Source organism: Leucoraja erinacea, chromosome 5 (assembly GCF_028641065.1).
Source record: "Leucoraja erinacea ecotype New England chromosome 5, Leri_hhj_1, whole genome shotgun sequence".
NCBI lineage: Eukaryota > Metazoa > Chordata > Chondrichthyes > Rajiformes > Rajidae > Leucoraja > Leucoraja erinaceus.
In genome coordinates, this window is record NC_073381.1 from 47,583,412 (window position 1) to 47,597,602 (window position 14,191).

The window sequence follows — 14,191 nt, forward strand, 5'->3', positions numbered from 1 at the left end:
AGATGGTGTTCTCATAATGAAACTTGGAAATTGCATTGAATGCAGAAGGAATTACTGGGAGGCATGTTATGGATTAATGGAGGAAGGAGGCTGGAGAGCAGGAACTAAAATACATTTTGAGTTTGAATTTGAGTTTAGTTTATTGTCACTTGTACCGAAGTACAGTGAAAAGCTTTTGTTGCATGCTAACCAGTCAGCGGAAAGACAATATATTATTACAATCGAACCATCCACGGTGTACAGATACATGATGAAGGGAATAACAGGAATAACGTTTAATGCAAGATAAAGTCCAATCAACGATAGTTCAAGCGTCTCCAATGAGGTAGATAGTAACTCAGAATTGCTCTCTAGTTGTTGGTAGGATGGTTCAGTTGCCTGATGCGAAGAAACTGCCCCTGAATCTGGAGGTATACATTTTCATACTTCTATACTTTTTGCACGATGGGACAGGGGAGAAGAGTTATGGGCCTGTCCCACTTAGGCCATTTTACAGGCGACTGCTGTCGACTGTCAAGTCGTAGCACGTCGCTGAAAAACCGGTGACTGGAATGGCGACTGTCAGAGTGGAGCACACGCACACACATCGCTTCCTTCACCAGGCAGTTATGCAGGCGGGGGACAGGGCAAGCGGGGGAGCGCTGTCTGAGTGAAATTCACACGGTGCAAAGCCAATGTCATACAGACTCACACCGTGATGAACAGGAAGGTCGGCGCTGTAATTAAGACGGTGAAAGCATAGTGTATGGGAAGGGTCACTTAAGTCCTTTAAAAGAGCGGGGGGGGGGGGGGGGGGGGGTAGGAGAAAGAGTGGGGAGAAGGAGGAGCGACAACTTTTAAGAAGCCATAGATACACGGCTGTGAAGCTCGGCGGACATTTAACATTACCGGTTGGTTATCCTTGGTTCTGAAAACTACTGTTTACGTTTTTTTTCCCAATGAGCCAATGAAATTCACCGGTCAGCAGCGACAACCTACGACAACCTACGACCTCCTGGTGACCCATTACCACTGCACCTACATCACGAGAATTCTCGCTGCTCTCCATGGCGCCAAGATTCTAGCCGCCGCTAATTTTTCAACATGTTGACCAGAATGAAGCCGCGACTAGTTACGAGAATGCGGGAACCACCCACCACCATGCAGGTAACACCCCGGCAACCTCTGCCGAACATGTGGTGACCTCATAGTCTACTGCAGCCGCCTAAAAAGTTGCGTAAGTGGGACAGGCCCACTAGTGGCCAGGTTGCGACCGTCCTTATGCTGGTGGCCTTGCTGAGGCAACATGAAGTGTAAATGGAGTCAATGGAAGTGCGGTTGGTTTGTGTGATGGTCTGAGCTGCATCCACAATTCTCTGCAATTTCTTGCAGTCTTGGATGAGGCTGTTTGTAAACCGTGTTCAGGACATACTGTACTGAATTTATGAAGCTTTCTAAGGAAGTAGAAACTCCATGCTAGGGTGATCTCAGAATGGAGAGAATATTAGAACTGAGAATCTAATTTTCAACTTCACTGCTCATGGATTGTACATTGCAGAATATCTCTATTTTCACCACATTGTATATATTTTTTACAATGTCAGAGTGCACATGCCCGTCGAGGCGGTGCGTACGGTGTTGAGGCGGCTGTGGGCCAGCAGGCCGTTGCCGCGTGGAATTTTTGAACACGGTCAGTTTTTCGGAGCCCTCCGCGATGTCGGGACCAGCTCCGCACAACTCCATACGGCTCTGGCGATCGAAGTGGAACCTGCCCCCCGAGGCCGTACGGCTGAAGCGACAACGTTAGGTCGCGCTTGCCGCATGGAGTCGCATGCTCGTGGGACAGGTCCTTAAGTCTAGGCTGGTTCGCAGAGAAAATGCATTAATCCTTTTCCCCTTCTTATTTTCTGGAATTCATTCCCTATCACATGCCCATCAAATCCACTCCTGCCATTCAATTGCACCTCAGCTAACTTACAGTGCCCCATTAGGTTGGAGCAGTAATGCATTGGGCAACATAATTGGCACAGCTGGTAGAGATGCTGCCTCACAGCGCCTCACTGGACCTCACAGCGCTAGAGACCTGGATTTGATCCTGATCTCAGGGCTGTCTGCGTTTGCACGATCTCACTATGACTAATGTTGATTTCCTCCATGTTCTCCAGTTTCCTTCCACATCGCAAACATGTGTAGGTTTGTAGGTTAATTGACCGTTATAAATGACTTCTAGTATGTAATGGGTAAATGTGAAAATAAGATAATATAGAACTGATGTGAACTGGTTATAGATAGTGGGCATGGGCATGGGCACGGTGGGTCAAAGGGTCTGTTTTCATGCACTGTCTTTCAATCGATCATTTAACCTGCCAACCAGCACATTAGGGATGTGGGAGAAAACTGAAACACTCGAGCAAACCATACTTGGTCATAGGGAGAATATGTAAACTCCACAAAAGGGCATTGGAGGTCAGGGTTATTAAGCGCAGTTCGCTAGAGCTGTGCGGCACCTGCGCCAATGTGCTGCTCCAAGTGAAATAATGTGGTAAAACTAATTTGATAGCAGTCAGGAAATCTGGCAGATGTTCATCCATGTAGTCAAAGTTAATAATCTCTCATGAATACTGGAATGTGATGTAGAAGTGAGGAAAGTAGAGTCCTATGGCATCATTTAACTTTTAACTTAATGACTGTTTCACAAACATCAAATTGGTTATTCAACAAAATATTCAGCATTTTAATTGGGCAAATGAAAAGCAAAAAATTGTAAATGCTCCAAATCTAAAATAAAATCTGTGGATCTGGGCACATGCGGCAGAGTAATTTAGAGTAGACTCAACCTGCTCCATTTTCTAACTTTTCTCAAATCTGATGAAAGGTCATTGACCTGAAACATTAGCTGTTTCTATCTCCACAAGTGCTGCCTGACCCGTTGAGTCTTTCCAAAATTCTCTGCTTTTACCTACAATGTGAATATGTGCATGGAACAACAAAAGATAACATTCAAATATCGTAAGCATGAAGTTTTACAAACTGGGAGGAAGATTGTTCATGAAATTTACTTCAGGAATAGAAACAGGAATTTTACCAAATCTAGCATTTTTTGTTGAACACCAAAACAACCATTTTTTTTATTGACAGCAATGCTTCATCTAACCAGTTTATGGTAAAATTGCCAAATACACCACAAGGCACCACAGAAACAGGCCCCTTGTCCCACAATATCATGTTGAAGATGATGCCAAATTAAACTAATCTCATCTGGCCCCATGTGACCCATGTCCCTCCATTCCCTGCATATTCATGTACCTATCTAAAAGCTTCCCAAATGCACTATTTTATCTGCCTGCCCCTCTGCCCAAGGCAGAGTGTTCCAGTCATCTACATGCTATCTACTTCTATCAGGTCTCCCTACAAGTTTTAGACGTTACAGGGAAAACAATCTAAGCTTGTCCAACCTTATAGTTAATACTCTCTAATCTAGGCAGCATTCAGATAAACCTCTTATCCACCCATTCCAAAGCCTCTGCATCCTTCATGTAATATGACAACTGGAACTGTAAACAATACTCTACCGTTGGTCTAATCAAAGTCCTTATGAGCTTCAAGTAAGATGATATCCCGACTCTTACTTGAAGCTCATATGTTCCTTGGCACTCCAGAAGTGCTGTGAATTTGATGATGAACAGTGTCAGCATACTGGAACATAAAGTTCTTCCTGTCAAAGGAAATATCTCTTCAGGCCTCACCAGTATAAATCCAGCAGCCACAGGCTGGGGGCAGTCAAGGGAAATCTGGGGCTGAATCTTTATCTGGTTATTTTTTTTTAGATCAGTAGGGGCGGCATGGTGGAGTTGTTGCCTTACAGCGCCAGAGACTCCGGTTTGATCCTTTTAAACATATAAAATTATTAAGGGATTGGACAGGTTAGATGCAGGAAAATTGTTCCCCAGTGTTGGGGGAATCCAGAACCAGGGGTCACAGTTTAAGAATAAGGGGTAGCCATTTAGGACTGAGATGACGAAAAACTTTTTCACCCAGAGAGTTGTGAACCTGTGGAATTCTCTGCCACAAAAGGCAGTGGTGAGCAATTCATTGGATGTATTCAAGAGAGAGTTAGATCTAGCTCTTAGGGCTAATGGAATCAAGGGATATGGGGAGAAAGCAGTAATGGGATATTGATTTTGGATGATCAGCCATGATCATATTGAATGGCGGTGCTGGCTCAAAGGGCCGAATGGCCTACTCCTGCACCTATTTTCTATGTTTCTATGATTATATATGCTGTCTGTAGGGATTTTATACGTTCTGCCCGTGAATACGTGAGTTTTTCCTGGGTGCTCCGGTTTCATGCCACACTCCAAAGACGTACATGTTTGTAGTTTAATTGGCTTTGATAAAACATTTAAATTGTCCCTAAACTAAACAAAATTGTCTAAATTAAACAAAAAATAAAATAGGCACAAATCCTTGCTGCTCCACCACAGTTGATCTGAAAAATCAGGCCTGTAGTGATTTACAATACCAAATCAATACTACAATTCACAATCAAAAGATATCAAAGTAACAAACACAGCAATCAACTTAGTTAAAATATTTGTAAGCATTTGGTTTTGCGTTTTCACTTGAGACTCCCATCTGTCTCTCACCGCACTGAGTAGATTTTACTTTGATCCTTTTGTACTACACGAGGAAACTATCTTGGGAATGGAGCTGTTGTGTCCAATCCATGCTGAGAGCTTGTGTACTGGAGTTGGCAGATGGCAGAGTGCCACCGACTAATGCCTTTGTCTCTGAGGTTCTTAGGCCTTCTGCTCTCTCACAGGTCGCTGAATTGCTTCTTTGTCATTTCAAAGGATATCTTATTGTGAAGTTGCTACCACCATAGGCATAGATATTGACCCGAGTGTCCTCATTTTTCTCAGGTGCATTTATCCAAATGGAACTGAGTTTAACGGAGCCTAAGTTACTTGGCAGAGACAAACGAGGATGATATCTTGAATTACCAATAATTCTCTAGCCAGTACATATTCCTCATTCTAATGTCAGCTGGACAAACATGCTGAACAGATTGAACACCAGCCTCTTGTCAGTTTCGTTATAGTGCACACCGGCCTGAAATCTTGCAAGGCAGTTTCCAATTTACCCTATAAGCCATTACAGAGCCCTCCAGGACTTGCAAGCTTGACTGCTGATTAGTCATACACATGGTGTGAATTCTCTGAATTTCTCTGGGTCTGTTATCTGGATGTGAGGAGTGAGAATTAGGACAAGGCCGAGAAAGAGATGGTCTTATCTTGGATCAACGTCAATGTATGAACTAAAGTAATATAATGCAATTCAAAAAGAGAAATATCATACATACCATATTTCAATCCAGTGCTGCATGATGAATATGTAGAGGGGGTATGTCGTCAGGAGGAAGCAGTGAGATGTGTAAGGGTAGTAGCTCAGGTTAAACAAGGACAGTGGATGAACTGGGAAAGTGTAGAAAAGAGTAGGTTTAGCTGGAGGAACCTGTGGTGTATGGAGGCGGGACATGCAAGTTTCCTTATAAGGGCTATTTATGATGTGTTGCCATCACCACAGAACCTCAAACAATGGGTAGGTGGTGACCCGGCGTGTTCTGAGGTGGCAACGTTGAGGCGATATTTTGTCATGATGTAGGACTAGTCTTTCTCAGGGTCAGTATAACCAGGTATTAAAGTGTATAGCTGCAGCAATGGATAGGAGGAGAGTATAGGTGAATTTAGTAGGCACCAGGACTGGGAGTGTAGCAATTCATTTTGTTTGAGAAGGAGGGAAAGGTAGAGGAGGGAAATTTGCAGATAGGTATGAGTCAGGCCAGTTACAGGGAGCCAATGATTGGGAGATGCGGGTAGATTTAGGAGGAAAGCTTACAGATCCGCAACAAGGCTTAGATATGTAGAGTTGGCAGCGAGGATGGAGAGCAAGAGTACATCGGGTGGAGGTGGGTTGTAGAGGTTTCGTAGAGAGATCGACTACGTCACTATTTGGAGAGCTAGGAATTCGCAGACAGAGTTTGCGTCAGGCTGCAAAGCAAATGTCAGAGGCAGCAGAGCAAGGCAGTAGGTGGATTTGGTGGAGAAGAAATAGTGTCAGTTGGGGGCAGAAAGGAAACATATGACATGCAGGATATGTGTATTTCTTTGTAATTGTTGTCTGTGCAAGTGTATCCCGATCTTATGCAAGGGTGATATTTGTGGTGTTACAAGGTTAATGATGGGCTAGGATTAGTGGAAGATAGGATGCAGGTGTTTAGCATTTGTTAGAGTGCGCTAATTGACTGCAGTTTCCTTTATTTAGTAGATACATAGCTGATGAGAGCAGGTGATGGCAGTTCGGTGGATGGAACAGGTGCAACCATGTAAAGTAGTAATATGTAACGACTCATCTGCAATCCAGAGTATTGGGTCTGGTGCATCCCATAGGTGGCCTGACAGTTCATGAAATCCTGTTACTATTAAGCCAAGTGACAAGGAGGGGCTTTGTTATGGGTGACTTTGTTATGGGTCCCAGCACACATTGGTGTTCTAGGGAATGAAAAGGTGGGTAAATTAGCAAAGGAGGCTGTCAAAAAAGGAAACATAGAGGATAAACTTACAACTATCCAAATCTGAAGGAAAACACATTGTGTGGAAGAAAATAAATCAGGAATGGCAACAAAACTGGGAACAGGAGACAAAGGGGAGACACCTCTATTAGCTACAAAACGGAGTGAGCATTACAGCAAGAAGAGGGGGGAGTAGGTAGTATTAACAAGATTGAGGATAGGACACACTCACCTGAACAGCACATTAAAAATATTGGGAAAACACCCTACTGGGATGTGTGAGGAATGCCATCAGCCAGAAACGGTTCAGCATACCCTAGTTGCATGTAGGAGATATGAGACAAAAAGAGGATTTATGATCATTGAAATGAGGAAAATTGGATTGACAGAAATATCAGTAAAGAACATTCTAGAGTGTGGAGGGAAAGGAAAAGGAATAAAGTTGTTATTTGATTTCTTGAGGGTCTCTGGGCTTATAAAAAGGATGTAATATAAAGACATGAGTACTGTGGAATTAAGCCAGACGGTGGCAGCAATGCAACATTGCGGATGCCGGCTGCCGTAAAACTCCAAAGAAGAAGAAGAAGATGAGAGTAGGTATTGAGAGAGGTTGCTTTGGGGATGTCAGAACCAACTATTGAGCCTTCCTGAAGTGTGGGCCTAACTCAACAAAACACCAATGAAGGGATGTGCCCAATGCCAATGATCACCCCAATGATATACTTGCATCTGACAGGATTAGTAAAATAAATATATATAATATGTAGGTAGCTGGTTTTTTTTTGCATATGGAGTCATTTATTGTAAGTTGATGTATTTAGTTCAATAATGCTTTGGTTTTGGGCTTGATTTTCTTAGTTGAGTGCTTACCCTGGAGTTATCGCACAAGAACTTTGTATTTTAGTTGTAATTTAGGAAGGAACTGCAGATGCTGGTTTACACCAAAGGTCGACAAAATGCTGGAGTAACTCAGTGGGACAGGCAGCATCACTGAATAGAAGGAATGGGTAGCTTTTCAGGTCTTAGTTACTCCAGCATTTTGTCTATCTGCCTGATCAATGGTGGACAGAATTATGGAGGGATATTATATCAAATGTGATACTATATGTTATGTGATACCACCTCTTATGCCTATGTGGTTCTTTGGCAGATATATGTTAAAGACTGTCTTTCAAATATTTATACAATTTTACAGTGCATTTTATTTTTGTCCGACACTATAAATCTGTGCCCTGTGATTACAAATCTCTAGACCACTGAAAAAAGACACACAGTTCTGGAGTAATTCAAGTAGTCGGGTAACATCCCTGAACAAGTAGTCGGGTAACATCCCTGAACCTACTGGATGTTATTCTTACTTATCCTGTTGGAACTGTGTTGAACTTTAAGCAACGATCAGATCCCCTGCCATTCTCTGCAATCCCAAGTAGAACACCAAAGACTAGTTTAATGGAGATATGCAGGACAAGTTTTTTTGCACAGAGGATGACGGGTGCCAGGAATGTACTGCCAGGGGTGGAGGTGGTGACAGATACAATAGTGACATTTAAGAGACTTTTAGATAGTCACATGGAAATGCAGGAAATTGAGGGATACAGATCATGGAACAAGCTGCCAGAGGAGGCAGATGAGGGTGGGACTATCCTAATGATTAAGAAACAGTTAGACATGTACATGAATAGGTTTGGAGGGATATGGACCAAGTGCAGGTTTGGTTGGACTAGTGTAGCTGAGACATGATGGTGAAGGCAGATGAGGTCAGATTATATTGGCATCATGTTTGGCCCTGGGCTTGTTCCTGTGCTGCATGTTCTATATTCTATGCTCTTGTCCTGTGTTCCCATACCCATGCTGCCACTGTAAAAAAAAATCTGTGCAACACTCTCTCGAACACCTTTATGTCCTGAAAGTGACATTCCCTGAATTTAAGATACCTCTGCTGAGGCTGATCTAACATTTAATAAATGTTTAACATACATTTCTTGCTTTGACTCCATGCTTTTATTAATAAATGCTGGGATCCATTGTACATTTTAACACCTTTCACAGCAGCTTTTGTTACACTCAACATTTGTGTTTATACATAGCTGGTCTCTCTTGGATCAGCCCTTTCAGTTCTTATTACTGAAACATCATGCTTCGCACCTCAAATATGCATCTGCCAGATGCTGTTTCAGTCACAGCGCACCTGGGCAACAGCAATGAATCATAACATTACATAGAAAACATAGAAAATAGGTGCAGGAGGAGGCCATTCAGCCCTTTGAGCCAGCCCTTCCATTCATTGTGATCATGGCTGATCGTCCCCCATCAATAACCCGTGCCTGCCTTCTCCCCATATCCCTTGACTCCACTAGCCCCTAGAGCTCTATCTAACTCCCTCTTAAATCCATCCAGTGATTTGGCCTCCACTGCCCCCTGTGGCAGGGAATTCCATAAATTCACAACTCTCTGGGTGAATTTTTTTTTTCTCACCTCAGTCTTAAATGACCTCCCCTTTATTCTAAGAAGCTTAGATTTACGATACATTATGATACAGCAAAAGACAAAGGGCGCTCTAACAAAGTGATGAAATTAACCCTCAATCAGTTGAGGGGTAATTTCAATGGGATCTGGCCATGGGAAGAACATCTCAGGAGGATAAGATGATCGTAAAAAGCTCATCGAATATTGCGGTTGATAATGGAGGAGCGGATGTAAAATAGTTAACACTAATCTGTATAAAATGTTATAAAGACATTATTATTAGAATTGCCTTTGGATCAAGGCATTAAATTGGATTTGACAGCCATTTAATGCTCCGTCATTTGTGTAATATTATTGGGCATTCTTGGGTGGCACAGTGGCGAGGCTGGTAGGACTGGTTTGTAACAACTCCAGTTACCTGGGTTCAGTCCTGACAATGTGGAGTGTCCATGTTCTCTTTGTGAACACTTGTGTTTTCTCCATGTGAATTGGTAGTTTAATTGGCTGCTGTAAATCGTTCCCTGATATATGGATGAGTGGTAGAATCTGGTGGAGAATAATGTAAAGTTGATCATTGTGGATTCGGGCCTGTTTCTGTGCTGTACGAATCTGATTTAAATGAAAAGTTAAGTTACAGATAATATACGTAGGAGTGGCATAGCAGGTAGAGTTGCTGCTTCACAGCGCCAGAGATCCAGCTTCCATCCTTACCTCGTGTGCTGTCTGTGTGGAGTTTGCATGTTCTCTTTGACTGCATGTGCTTTCTCCTCCCACATTCCAAAATCGTGTGGGTTTATAGGCAATGTAAATTGTAGTGTAGGCAGTGGATGAGAAATCGGGATAACATAGAACTAGTGTGAATGGATGACCGATGGTCAGTGTGTACTCAGGATGAAGGACCTGTTTCCATGCTGTATTTCTGAACTCTAAACTAAAATGTTCCAACAATATATATGCTTCCAGTTTGAATGAGTGATTGATACTTTTTTAATTAGTAGGAAATTTGTTCTGACCATTTTCTTTCATTAAATTATAATATTGCATAATAACAAATTATGACGATCGAACTCTGTGTTCAGAGCTAAATTGCATTTGTTAAATCAAAAGATAAAATGTATTTACTGCTGTAATTTCCATCCAATAAAATATTTTATTGTAAAAGACACAGTCATTTGAACAAACCTCCAGGAATATGTTCGGTCCGAATTTAAGTTATAACAATTTCCTTACGACTGAAGATAGGGGACACATTTTTGGAACAAATTCAATATTCTATTGCTTTTAATATTACTGTCTGGAATGTATGATACATGAGATAAAATATCTTGCAGAATCCAGTGAAGGCTGTGGAATGGAGTTTCTGGAACTGCATGACATTGCAGATTCTTGTATAAAGTCACAATCCGTTCAAGAGCAAAGACAGCCAATTTATGCCTGAATTCTCTGTCTTCAAAGCTGTTGATCATCATGGCATGGTGACCTGGCTAGGCCACTGATCATGAGATTTCATGTAGCTTTCAGGCTTGTTTTAATTGTCGAAATCGCGCTTTACACTGGATAATTGTAGTTATATATTTCCCAACCTACCTTCAATGATAAGTGATATTGTTCTCCAAGGTTAGAGATACTTTCTGCTTGCCTGAGCAACAGTTTGATAATACCATGTCTCAAGCCTTTTCACAGGAGGCTCAATGAATGATTGTTTTTTCCATAAAGATCTTTGACAAAGTCGGGGCTGCAGAGGGTTCCCTTCCAGAGCAGTGGCTTGTGGTCCCAGGTATCACGAAATAATGTCCCGATTCACATCTTCAGTCACCAGGCACTTTCAGCCCACTGTGATCCAAAAGAAACTCAGCTTGCTCAAATGATTGTGCGTTCACCTTAAGAAAATCAAACTACTAGCGTTGAAGAGTTTACCCGGAAGGAATATTGACTGCAACATACAAAGAAATTTCACATGTTACCAGATTGCAACAGAGAAAGAAAGCACATTCATCGACACAACAAACACACACGCTGTTAGTTCATACAACTGATACTAACATTTATGTGCAGTTAAATTTGAATAAGGTCAGGATTAAAAGGCGCACGCAGTCTGCACCTAGTGATATATAATTCCATTTGGGAAAACTTTGTTGTACTCTCTAACATGTCTTTGGTTTGGTAAGAAAACTAGCCTTCCATATATATAATGTGTAAGATAGAATTAATGTATGGGTGATTGCTGGTCAGCGCGGATTCGGTGGGCCGAAGGGACTGTTTCAGCACTCTTATATAACATTTTTTAAAAAGCAAATTCTTATCTACTTGATAGTCATTTGGGCAAATATACATCTGGATTTTGCTTATTGTTAAATTTTATTATTTTTCTAGAATTAAAATACATTCAATATTTAACGTTTTTTTATGCTCACTTGTAAAATATTACAATACATGTGGCATCTGCTTTTCCAAGTGGATGTTTTCTTGATGCACATTGTGAAATAATAGAGTAATGGCAGTGATCAAGAAAGAAGGCAAAGGCCGCAGATGTTTGTTGGAGATTAATCACTTGCATTTACCCTCCATTTTCAGCCATTTCCACATTCTTAATTATCTCCCATGTGCTGTACATAAATAATGTAGTTTTATGGGGCTTTGCTGGCACCAAGGTAATAAATGAAATAATCTCTCACGGTCTTGGTTGTGCCTACAATTAGGCATTCCCAATGGTTTTGTATTATAAATCACATTAGTTGCATGCAAATATTTTCAGGTAGCTGTTCTAAAGATGACAGACAAGGACTGAAAAGGAAAATCAAACTCTTACCTTGTCATCCAAAAGTATCAAATTTTGTTTTTGCTTCTTCTCTGCCACATAAAGCAGTTGTTTTCCAAATCCAGTGTTACCTTATTGTTGCTTTCAAATTCCTTTGCATCTTCGAGGCCCATCTGGGTAATTCTCTCCATTTGTAACTGGACTGGAGATTCACAAAGTGCGCTTGAATGCTTGTCCTGCCACCTATAGTAGAAGCTTAGTTCAAGCTCACACCCTCCGCCATCTGTATCCTGTTCCCTTCATGTCGCAACATCAATGGGTCCTTCTATCATCACTCTCTCCTTAAAAAATACTTGGAGGTAGAAATTCTAGCTCCTATTTTGAAAAGTAAGAGTGCAGCATTAATCACATAATGCTATCTGCAAAATATCATCAGTTTCCCTGTGTGTGAGAAACAGTGGCACATCGGGCAGGCTGGTGGCACAAGTCATAATCATACAGTCACACAAGTCATACAGTGTAGATACAACTGCCCCACACCGACCAACTTGCCCCATTTGCTCTGGTCCCACCTGCCTGCATTTGGCCCATATCCCTCCAGACCATTCCCATCTATGTACCTGTCCAAATGTTTATTAAGTATTGTTTTGGTACCTGCCTCAACTACTTCCAATAGCAGCTTGTTCCATGTATATATTATACTAGACCAAGTGCAGACCCGTTGGGTCTGTTTCCCCAATGGCGTTTGGGGGGGGGAGGGTGAGAGGGGGGGGGTGAGAAGAGGGGGAGAGGAGGAGGAGGAGGAAACTGGATAGTTTTAGGAGGAAAAGTAGGGCGGGGTAGGGGGTGAGAGATGTGAGGGAGGATGGGGTGGGGGATAGAGGGGAAAGAGTGGGGAGAGAGAGGGGAGGGGAAGGTGGAGAGAAGTGGAAGAGTGGGGAGGGAGGAGGAGAGGGGTAGGGGGAGTGATGGAAGAGGGACAGAGGGATAGGGGGAAGAGGGTGGGGTAGAGAGGGAAGGGGGGTGGGGGAGAGAGGGATGGGGAGGGGGGAGGAGAGAAGGGGAGAGAGAAGTGGAAGAGTGGGGGGGGGGGAGGGAGGGGTAGCGGGAGTGGAGGAAGAGAGACGGGGGAGTGGTGGAAGAGGGACAGAGGGGTAGGGGAAAGGGTGGGGGGAGAGAGAGGGGAAGGAGGGGACGAGAGAGGGGGGGGGGGTGGGAGAGGCGTGGGGTAAGGGGATAGAAGTGGAAGAGTGGGAGGGAGGGGTGTGGAGTGGTGAAAGAAGGACAGAGGGGTAGGGAGAAGGGGTGGTGGTAGAGAGGGAAGGGGTGTTGGGGAGAGGGATGGGTGGGAGAGAGGGGTGAGGAGAGGAAAAAATAGAAGCATAGAAATTAAGTGCAGGAGTAGGCTATTTGTCCCTTCGAGCCTTCTTCCGGGTTTCGGCCAAAAAAACGACCATTCGATTCGCTCCATAGATGCTGCCGCACCCGCTGAGTTTATCCAGCTTTTTTAAAGTCTACCTTCGATTTTCCAGCATCTGTAGTTCCTTCTTAAAGACAGAGACTGTGCACGGTAAGGGAATGTTGAGGGAGAGGGGGAAGAGGGTGGAGGGAGGGGGAGAGAGGGGAGGGGTGGGGGGAGAGAGGGGAAGGGGGTGGGGGGAGAGAGGGGAAAGAGTGTGGGGGGGGGGAGGGGGTGGAGAAGTGGAAGAGTGGGGAGGGGGAGAGGGACAGGGGGAAGAGGGAAGAGGGTAGGGGGGGAGAGGGGAAGGGATGGGGAGACAGGGGTGGAGGAGGGAGAGGGGGTGGGGTAAGGGGGAGAGAAGTGGAGAGGGAGGGGTAGGGGGAGTGGTGGAAGAGGGACAGAGGGGTAGGGGAAGGGGTGGTGACAGGGAGGGGAAGAGAGAGGGGAGGGAGGGAGGGAGGGGGGGGGGGGTGGTGGGGGGAGAGAAGTGGAAGAGTGGGGAGGGAGGGGTAGGGGGCAGGGGGGGGGGGGGGGCAAAGTGGTAGGGGAAGGGGGCGGGGGGAGAGAGGGAAGGGGGTGGGGTAGGGGGGGAAGGGGGATGGGGGAGAGAGGGATGGGTGGAGAGGGAGAGGGGTGAGGAGAGGGAAACATAGAAACATAGAAATTAAGTGCAGGAGTAGGCCATTTGTCCCTTCGAGCCTGCACCACCATTCAATATGACCATGGCTGATCATCCAACTCAGTATCATGTACCTGCCTTCTCTCCATACCCCCTGATCCCTTTAGCCACAGGGGCCACATCTAACTCCCTCTTAAATATAGCCAATGAACTGGCCTCAACTACCTTCTGTGCCAGTGAATTCCAGAGATTCACCACTCTCTGTGTGAAAAATGTTTTTCTCATCTCGGTCGTAAAAGATTTACCCCTTATCCTTAAACTGTGACCCCTTGTTCT

The 14,191-nt window shown here is 43.9% G+C and overlaps 1 protein-coding gene and 1 long non-coding RNA gene across 2 annotated transcripts in view; one reads left to right on the forward strand and one right to left on the reverse strand.

Moving 5' to 3' along the window:
- LOC129697203 (uncharacterized) overlaps positions 1-6,404 on the reverse strand; it is a 32,466-nt gene extending 26,062 nt beyond the window's left edge. The window contains exon 1 of the long non-coding RNA XR_008723468.1: positions 5,342-6,404. This is a non-coding gene — a long non-coding RNA (uncharacterized LOC129697203). The remainder of the gene's footprint in view (positions 1-5,341) is intronic.
- Positions 1-14,191, forward strand: part of LOC129697201 (XK-related protein 6-like) — a 357,932-nt gene that overhangs the window by 231,960 nt on the left and 111,781 nt on the right.